The following is a 9,525-nucleotide window of genomic DNA, read 5'->3' on the forward strand; positions in this document are numbered from 1 at the left end:
TAAGGAGAATTCACCGAACAAAAAGATAGAGGAAGCAAAAGAACATCACCTCGATGAAGATGCTCTTGATACCACATGATGTAGTTCCATGTGGAGCTTGTAGGCCTTGGATCTTCTTCATCAATGGATTCCTTTGCTTCTTGAGGTCTGATTCCATCGGAATGGAGAAGGAGAAAGATGAATGGAGATGCCACTTCAAGTAGAAGATGAGTCTAGAAGAAGCTCACCACCGTAGGAAGCCATGGATAAGAGCTTGAAGGTAAAAGAAGATGAATGAAGGGAGAGAAAGAGAAGAGCACGAAATTTAGTGCCTCTAAAGATGTCTGAACTTTGAAATTTAATTCTCAAATGATCAAAGTTGAAAAAATGCACACACATGACCTCTATTTATATAGTCTAATTGTCACACAAAATGTGAGAGAAATTTGAATTTCAATTAAAATTTCTCTTGAATATGAAATTGAATTTGTGGAGCCAAATTTTGGAGCCAAAATTTTACTAATTATGATTAGTGAATTTCAGTTATGGTTCAGCCCACTAATCCAAGATCAATTTCAAGATTCTCCACTAAGTGTGCTTAGGTGTCATGAGGCATGTAAAGCATGAAGGACATGCACAAAGTGTATATGATGTGGCAATGGGGTGTAGTAAGAAAATTCTCACCACCCCCTCTAAAATTTAATTGGATTGGGCTTCTACCAATTCAATTAAATTTATTTCCCAACACTCACATCAAATATTCACTTAGTGCATGTGAAATTACAAAACTACCCCTGATACAAAAACTAGTCTAGGTGCCCTAAAATACAAGGGCTGAAAAATCCTATATTTCTAGGGTACCTTGCCTACATTATGGAGTCCTAAATGAAAGGACCAAATATAATGACATCCTAATCTAATATGTACAAAGATAATCAAACCCAACCTTGGCCCATGGACTCAAAAATCTACCCTGAGGTTCATGAGAACCCTAGGGCCTTCTTCAGCAGCTCTAGGCTTTGGTGACTGGTCCCTTCCTAGGGACGATTGCATCAGCGAGGCTGAATCGCTAAGCCCAGGTAACTTAGTCCAATTTTTTGTTGAAAGTCGAGCCTATTTGGGCTAAGCTCATTTTATTGCAGCAGCCATTGCGCTAAGCGAGGCTTGCTTGCTAAGTTCCCATACTTAGTGAATTTTCTAAATTTCATGGTGCCGCTAAGCGCAACCCTGCTGAGCTTAGCGCATATCTGTTGCAACATTGATTAGGCTAAAGCGCACGCCGTTTTGCTAAGCCGATATGTTATATTTCTTAGGGCATGCTGACTGAGCTGCATCCCTATAAGCGCCCATCGTTAATTTCAACCTTTATTTCTGTTTTTAAACTTGAATAAATTTGGTCCAAGGAATTTTGAGTTCTTTTTACTTACAGATGGCATCGAGAAAAAGGGCTAGCGCAGATGACATCCCTTCATCATCCACTTCAACTCCTCTGTTAGCAACCATAGGACCGGATGTCCAAAGCTCTCAAACCTTAGTCCATATGCTACAAAGCTTATTCTGAGGAAAATTTATTATCATGCACAGCCTGCAAGAATTGTCTCACCACAGGCCAATTATAACTATGGAGCATTTCCTTGAGCGAGTAGCTTGGCCTGGAGCTCAACCTCCATTGGTGGGCCCAATGAGGCTGCTTCTCCTGAGCCCACACCTGCACGGGTTGAACCAGTGCCAGCTGATCCACAATCTCTAGTGGTGAATCCACCTTCTTCTCCTGAGCTTGAAGTAGTTCCCCCATCTCCACCTTTGATTATCATCTCCGATTCCCCATCTGGAGAAGCTGCTGCTCCCCCTGAATCCCCAACTAGAGAAGCTGTTGATCTTTCTGATTCCTTATCTAGAGATGTTGTTGCTCTCTCTGATTCCCCTATTTTTCCATCTGATAGATAAGGAGGAGGCCCAGACTCAGGATGCCCAGGACCTATCTCAAGGATTTTAAATTCCTGAGGATTTTGCTTTTCGGATATTTTTTATATAATTATTATATTTCAGTATAGTGTCTTAGTTATTTTGGTTAATGTTTATATACACTTCTGTTCTTTTTCTTCTGTGGATAGTTAGTATGCATATTTTGAAGCATATGGAACAATTTAACTTGACTTGGATGATTATGAAGTGAAACATTTTTATCTTTTTGTGAAAATTGGTGTTATGAATTGATTTTGGATTGAATGCATGATTGTGATGGAGTTTGTGTTTCTTTTCATAAGTTTGAGCAAGTATGTATGTTAGACAAAGAAATAACAAGAATGTGAACTTGCAATTAGAATTGTTAGTCAATAGACAGGTTCATTGAGAAAGAAAAGCTTGAACCATAATCGGTGAGAGTGTGATCTTAAACTGTGAGTGAACGACTAGCTTTGAGTAATAGTCTTTGCATCAATCTCTGAATTTTAGAATGAAATGTATGAATGAGGACATGATGAAGGCCAACATTTTATATACAAACCAATTGACCAAAAAGCTTACCTTGAATTATAATTGTATCCTTTGCACCCTTTGTGAGCTGAATTACATTTTCAAAATTGAACCCTGAACTTGAATGAATATCTCCAGATACCTTGTTTAGATTCTAGGAGAGCAGATAGTTCAAAGCAAATTACCCCAAATTTGGGGGAGTTGATTGGGATGTAAAGTAAAAGGTAAAGCATCAACACACACAACAAATAAGTTGTGTGTTTTTTAAAAAAAAAACCTAGACTAGTTTTTGTATTAGGGGAAGTTTTGTAATTTCACATACATTAAGTGAATATTTGATGTGTGTGTTGCAAAATAAATTTAATTGAATTGGTAGAAGCCGAATCCAACTAAAGTTTAGAGGGGCAGGTGAGCATTTGCTTGCTACACCCCATTGCCACATCATATAGTTACACTTTGTGCATGTCCTTCATGCTTTACATGCCTCATGACACCTAAGCACACTTAGTGGAGAATCTTGGACTTGATCTTGGATTAGTGGGCTGAACCATATCTGAAATTCACTAATCATAATTAGTGAAATTTTGGCTCCACAAATTCAATTTCAAATTCAAGTGAAATTTGAATAGAAATTCAAATTTCCCTCCAATTTTGTATGACACTTAGGCTATAAATAGAGGTCATGTGTGTGCATTGTTTCAACTTTGATCATTTTAGAATTACACTTCAAATTTGACCTCATTTGAGGCACAAAATTTCGTGCCCCTTCTCTCCCTCTCTCTTCACTCATTTTCTCCTACCTTCAAGTTCTTATCCATGACGTCCTATAGTGGTGAGCTTCTTCTTGACTCATCTTTTCCTTGAAGTGGCATCTCCAATCATCTTTCTTCCTTCTCCATTCCGCTGCCATGATCTTAAAGAAGGAAAGGATTCCATTGATGAAGAAAATCCAAGGCCTACAAGCTCCACATGGAGTTACATCATGTGGTATCAGAGCATCTTCGTCTAGGTGATGTTCTTTTGCTTCCTCTATCTTTTTGTTCGGTGAGTTCACTTTAATTCCTTATTCTTCATCTTATTCTCCATGTATATCCTCCATTGTCTTGTGGCTGGGTGTTGTTTAGAGTAGATTCAAAAAAATAAACCGATTAAATCTTAGATCTACACTTGTTCTTGCATTTCTATGGTTCAAATATTATAGATCTACCCTTGAATCATGTTTTTGTGTTGATTTTAGGTTCTATCATTTTTCATTCATAATAGTCTTGTGCTGAACCTTTAGATCTAAATTTTATTCCAAAATATTGATTAGAATAAAAAGGACAAAAATCTAAGTGTAAATCACTTAATCCATGTTGTCTTAGAGTCATGTTTAGTCATAATAATTGCACATTATGTTCTAAGTTTGTGTTGAATTTGATTTTGTTAATTGAATTCTAGATATATTTGTTCATTTATTCTTGTCATTCTTAGCCTATCTTTTGAATTTTGCTTCTAATTCATGCATGTTATTTATGTTGGATCAAGTGGCCTTGGAATAAATAAGAAGGGGGGTTGAATTAATTATTAATGTGTCTTGACTAATTTAAAATTTATCCTTCTTAATATTACTAGATTCAATTAGGCTTTACTACTAAGTTATGAGAAAGTAAGGAACAGAAACAATAACTTAGACAAAAGTAAAGCGGAAATAAAAAGTACACAGCGGAAAAGTAAAGAGTGTAAGGAAGAAGAAAGCAAACACAAGATTTATACTGGTTCGGCAACAACCCGTGCCTACATCCAGTCCCCATGCAACCACCGGTTCTTGAGATTTCCTTTAACCTTGTAAAATCCTTTACAAGCAATGAGCCCCAAAGGATGTCCCCTCCTTTGTGCTCAGTGTAACACCAAGGTGGATGTACGCTCCACTTGAACTGATCCACAAGAGATGTACACTTTCTTGTTCTCAGTATTACAACCCAAGTAGATGTACGCTCTACTTGTACCACAAAGGATGTATGCTCCAATGTGTTAAGACAAGGATATCTCAGGCGGTTAGTCCTTTGAAATCTTTGTAGGGTGAAACAAAAGATATCTCAGGCAGTTAGTCCTTTGTAATCTTTTGTATAGAGGGAGGAGGAAAGAATCAAAAGAATTTTTAGGCGGTTAGTTCTTTGAATTCTTTTGGCAAAAGGAAGAAGGAATGAAGAAGAAAGATGTTGAGAATAATTTAATGAACTTTTCTTGATAAAGAAAGTATTGAACAAAAACTCATAGAAAGATGTTGAGAATAATTTTATGAAATCAGTTTTTTTAATGAAAGGAATCTGAAAGTTCTCTCTTTGAAATTCATGCCATGGTCACATATTTATAGTCATTTGATGACTCAAGTTAAAGTTTATGACTCTTGGCAATTTCTTTAAAACTAGTCACTTTAGAAGTTATGACTCTTTCAAAAACTAGTCACTTTAAAAGTTGTGACTCTTTTTGAAAACTAGTCACTTTAAAAGTTGTGACTCTTTAAAATATCTTCAAAAACTAGTCACTTTAAGAATTGTAACTTTTGGTAATTTAATTTTCAAAATAAGTCACTAGTAATCGATTACCATCATAGTGTAATCGATTACACATCAACAGATGTAACTCTTCATGTTTAAATTTAAAAATCAAAACGTTTAGAAACACTGGTAATCGATTACAAGTATTGTGTAATCAATTACACAAGTTTGAAACTATTTTATCACAAGTTATGACTCTTGAAATTTGAAATCTCAACGTTCAAAAACATTGGTAATCGATTACATGCCCATGGAAATCAATTACTACTTTGTAAAATAGTTATAAAACTTTTTGGGCTTCTAGTAATCGAATACTGCCTTCTGGTAATCGATTACCAGAAAGTAAAAACTCTGGTAAAAGATTTTTCTTTGAAAAATTCTTTTGGAAAAATTGTGCTATTCAATCATTTCTTTTGAAAAAATCTTTTTATACTTATCTTGATGCTTTTCTTGAAGTTCTTGCATATCTTGAGTCTTCTCTTAAATCTTCACTTGAATCTTGATTCTTGATTGAACGACTCTTTGATTCTTGAAACTCTTTTGACTCTTGATTCTTGACTTGAGTCTTTGGCATCATCAAAATAAACTTGGAAAGCTTTGCTTCCACAATTTAGTTCATAACATGTTCTAAATCAATTCCTAGAAGTAGTGTTGTTGTTGAACTTCGTTTTGTTTTCTATGTTTCCTATATGATGCCTATGAAGAAATTGAGTTGTGGTGCTGAGTTGTGGTTGGATTTGTGAATTAAAATAAGTCTTAAGCTTTCTTGAATCATTTTATTCAATACAATTGAGCATAATCAAACACAAATTGTAATTATCCAAGCCTTAAACAACATAAACACTACTCTTGATTTCTAGGTTGAAATCACTGGTGTTGGCAGCTTGAACATATGAACTTGTAAACATTGTTGGGAATTGGTCACTGCGAATTTTGAGCTGAAATTTTTAGTGAATTTTCTAGACATCTGGACCAAAATTATAAAAACAGAACCAGGTGATTTGGATAAAAGTAAAAAATACGAAAAATCACACAAGTTGGCAGGAAAAGCAGTGTCAAGGGAAAAAACAGTGAAAGGGAAGTGTGCTTGTTGTTTTGGCTCGAAATTTGTTCTATAATTGGTTCCTATTTTATACAAATATTAGTTCTGAAAATTAAATTGAAAATTAGTGTGAAAACAAGTGCCAAAACTAGAGGTTTCTTGAGTCATTTTTTTTATAGTTTTTTTACACTATTGTAGAGCCATTCTAAGTTTCTCTTTGAGTCCTAGCTTGCTTTTATGTGCTTTTCATTGCTTTAATTGTTTAATAATCCTAGAAAATTTGTCTTGTTAAAACTCTATTGGTTTAGCTTTCATTTCATTTTTTGGTCTTTGGTTATCGCTTGTCTCTTTGTTTCCTTGATTGTGAGATGCTATATAGGGAATTGGAAAGGAGGATCGGTGCCATCCCTTGAAGAATTTGAGTCAAGAAGCAAGGAGCCAACCACCTTAAGAGCTATTGGACTAAGAAGCACTCCAAATTAAGTGAATCACCAAAGGGAGAACAACCACCAAAATTGAGGACCTTTTGTAATTTTGTAATTGGCAATTTACTTACCATCATTGCTTTCAAGTTTTTGTAACAAAAAGGCCTTTCATTGGAAGTGTGTTGGGAGCCACCAATAGGTTACCAAACTTTTATTTGTGTGTAATAATTTTAGGAAATTTTCCCTTAGGATAGTGAGTGTTTTGTTGGGAACCTTAAATGTGGTCATCCAAACACTCTTAGGACTCACCTAGTTTACATTTCTTGCACTTTAATTTCTTGCTTACTTTCATAGCTTATTTCCTTTACCTTCCATTGTCATACCACCTAGATAACTTGCCTTTTACCAATTAGTTTTTACCTTATCTTTCACACCTCTTTTAGTGTTTATTTTGGCTAGTTTCAACCATAGTTTCTTTTACCTTTTGTTTTCAAACCCCCAACAAGAAAGAACCACAACTCAGGAACCAACATGAGTCTTCATTCTTCATCTAGTGTTAATGGTGAGGGTTCTACTCCTAAGGACTCCTTGTATAAGATATTCGATGAGTTGAGATCTCTTAAGTTGTGGAAAGAAAAACAAGAGAGAAAAGAAAAGGGGGGAAAAAAGAGTGGAAGAAATACGTCAAGATGAAAGAGAGAAAATAAGGGAAGAAGAAAGAAGGAAAATACTAAAAGAGTTAAGAAAAGAAAAACATGTCACCTATAGTAGTCATGACTCTTGTAAGAGCCTAAGTGAATAACTTTATGACTATTATGAAGGAAGGCATAGGTCACATCTTAGACCTCACTCCCATAGGAGAGAAAAGGAAAGAAAGCCTCAAGCGGCTAACATTAACCTCCTATACTTCCATGGGAAGGACAATGTAGAGGCTTATTTTGATTGAGAAATAAGGGTAGAACAACAACTTAAAAGAAAGTCTACTTAAAAATATTATGGCTCTTACTCTTATGCAAAGAAAGACCAAAGATGATAAAGGGAAGATAATGGAAAAGCAACCCCCTAAGGATAGTATACAAGAGAAGACTAGCTCTATAAAGTGTGACATCCTGGAAATTTCTATCCGGAATTTTTGGAAATGATGTATTTTGAATGATTATATACAAGTATTATTCATTGTATATGCATATATGTTCTTGATAGAAGTAGGAATAGTGGGGGCAAGATATGCGGGTTAGGCTAATTAAGGAAGAGAAATCCATAACTGGGAGGTTATGGGTTAATTCTTAATTAATTAGTTTAAAAATTATCGTTTTGCGTGCGACTTAGAATTTAACGAAACCAACCTCTGAACCACGCTCGGGGTTTTATTCTGAGCGTTTTGATATATATATTGGTTACTTTCGAAAACTGGCCCCGACGGACGCAGAGAAACGCGAGAAACTGGAACCAGAGAAACGGCACGCAAACCGAGGCAGGATTTTTAGCGTTTCAAAGGTCATATTTTCCTCACTTTTGTGACTGAGTATGGGTCACAGTCAAAAAGAGAAAGTGGGCCCTTCTTGCTCCACTCAAATGGAGACATGTGGCATTGCTTAAATAAAATAATAGAAAAAGAGAAAAACCCTTTTATTTAAAACCAAAAAGCTTTTCTCTCTCTTCACTCAGCCCCCACACTTTTTCAGACAACTCTCCCTCTCCCTCACGTTGCCTTTCTTTCTCCCTCATTCTCCATTGAAGCTCCAAACAAAGCTTCAACCTTTGGCCATCATTTCTGCCCCAAATCGCAAAAGGAGGGAATTTTCGGGGTCGTGAAGTGCGTGGCTACGAGTGGGACTTCGAAATTTCAGGTTTGGGTGGACTTCTTTCTCTCTTAAATTTCGTGGGTATGGGGTTTTGGGAGATATGATGGGTAGTCTTGCTAGGTTTCTGCTGTGTGATGATTATTTGTGAAGACTTTTGTTGAAAGCTTGTTGAAATTGCCATGTTTGGGTGAGTTAGACATACCCATTCTGTTTTAGGGTTTTGTGATGATGTTTGTGATGTTTGTATGCTAAAGTTGCTGAAGGAAAACTGATAGAGATGAAATATAGAGTTAACCTAGGGTTGGAAAGTGAGAATGTGGTGTTATGAGTGAAAAAAAAAGAGTGAGGCTTTGAGGGTTGGAAGGCTAAGTCTGAATTCTGTGGTAAATGGAGGTTAAAGTGAGTTAATACTAGCTTGAAATGTCATTTAGGACTTATGAGAAAGCTTGGACTGTGCTAGAGAGAAAAATAAATGACCAAAGTGAACAAAGAGCCATTTCTAGGGCAAATTTGGGTGTTGAAGAGTCAAATTTTGATTCGGTGAGATTTTAGGTGTAAATCCAGTTTGAATAAGTCTAAATGGATGTTATGGACTGGTGTGAGGTGAGAGTTTGCTTCAAATTTACCTCATTCTAAATTTCACTTTTCAAACCTAGAAAACCCATTGAATGGAGGGGTGTTGGACACCTAGATTCTGTGTTGCTGTGCTTTAAAGCTTGACTTTGGTTTAGACATGATTGATACATGATTTGGGACTTGTAGGAATTGATTTGGGCAAGATTGGATGAGAGGAAGTGTGAATTTCGAAATCTGCACTTTGTGCAGATTTTTGCTGTGAAATTGTGCAGCAGGATTTTGCACAAGTGCAGAAAAATGCTATGTTTTTGCTGGTTGTGGAAAGAGTAGTGCAGAATGAGTTCTGGATGTTTGCCAGTAGATCCCAACGGTCAAAATGTAGGCTTATGCACTATAGACTTCCAGTAAAATTTTGGAGTCGATCCAACGGTTAACGAATTGGATCGAAGGAATTGTTACTGTGGTCTTTAAGTGAGAAAAGCTGTGATTTTGGTTGATGTGTTGAGCAGAGTTTTCTGCCTTTGCTCTGTTTTGCTTGGCTGTGATAGCTTGTGCTGTTTGAATGTTGTTTTGCTTGGATGTTGTGGAAGCTTGGGAGGATTGATGGGTACCCGGTGTTGAGAGAAACGAGGATATGGGCTACGTGGGAGTACGTGAGCTCAGTTGGAGGTGGGCAAAAGGGG

Source organism: Glycine soja, chromosome 15 (assembly GCF_004193775.1).
Source record: "Glycine soja cultivar W05 chromosome 15, ASM419377v2, whole genome shotgun sequence".
NCBI lineage: Eukaryota > Viridiplantae > Streptophyta > Magnoliopsida > Fabales > Fabaceae > Glycine > Glycine soja.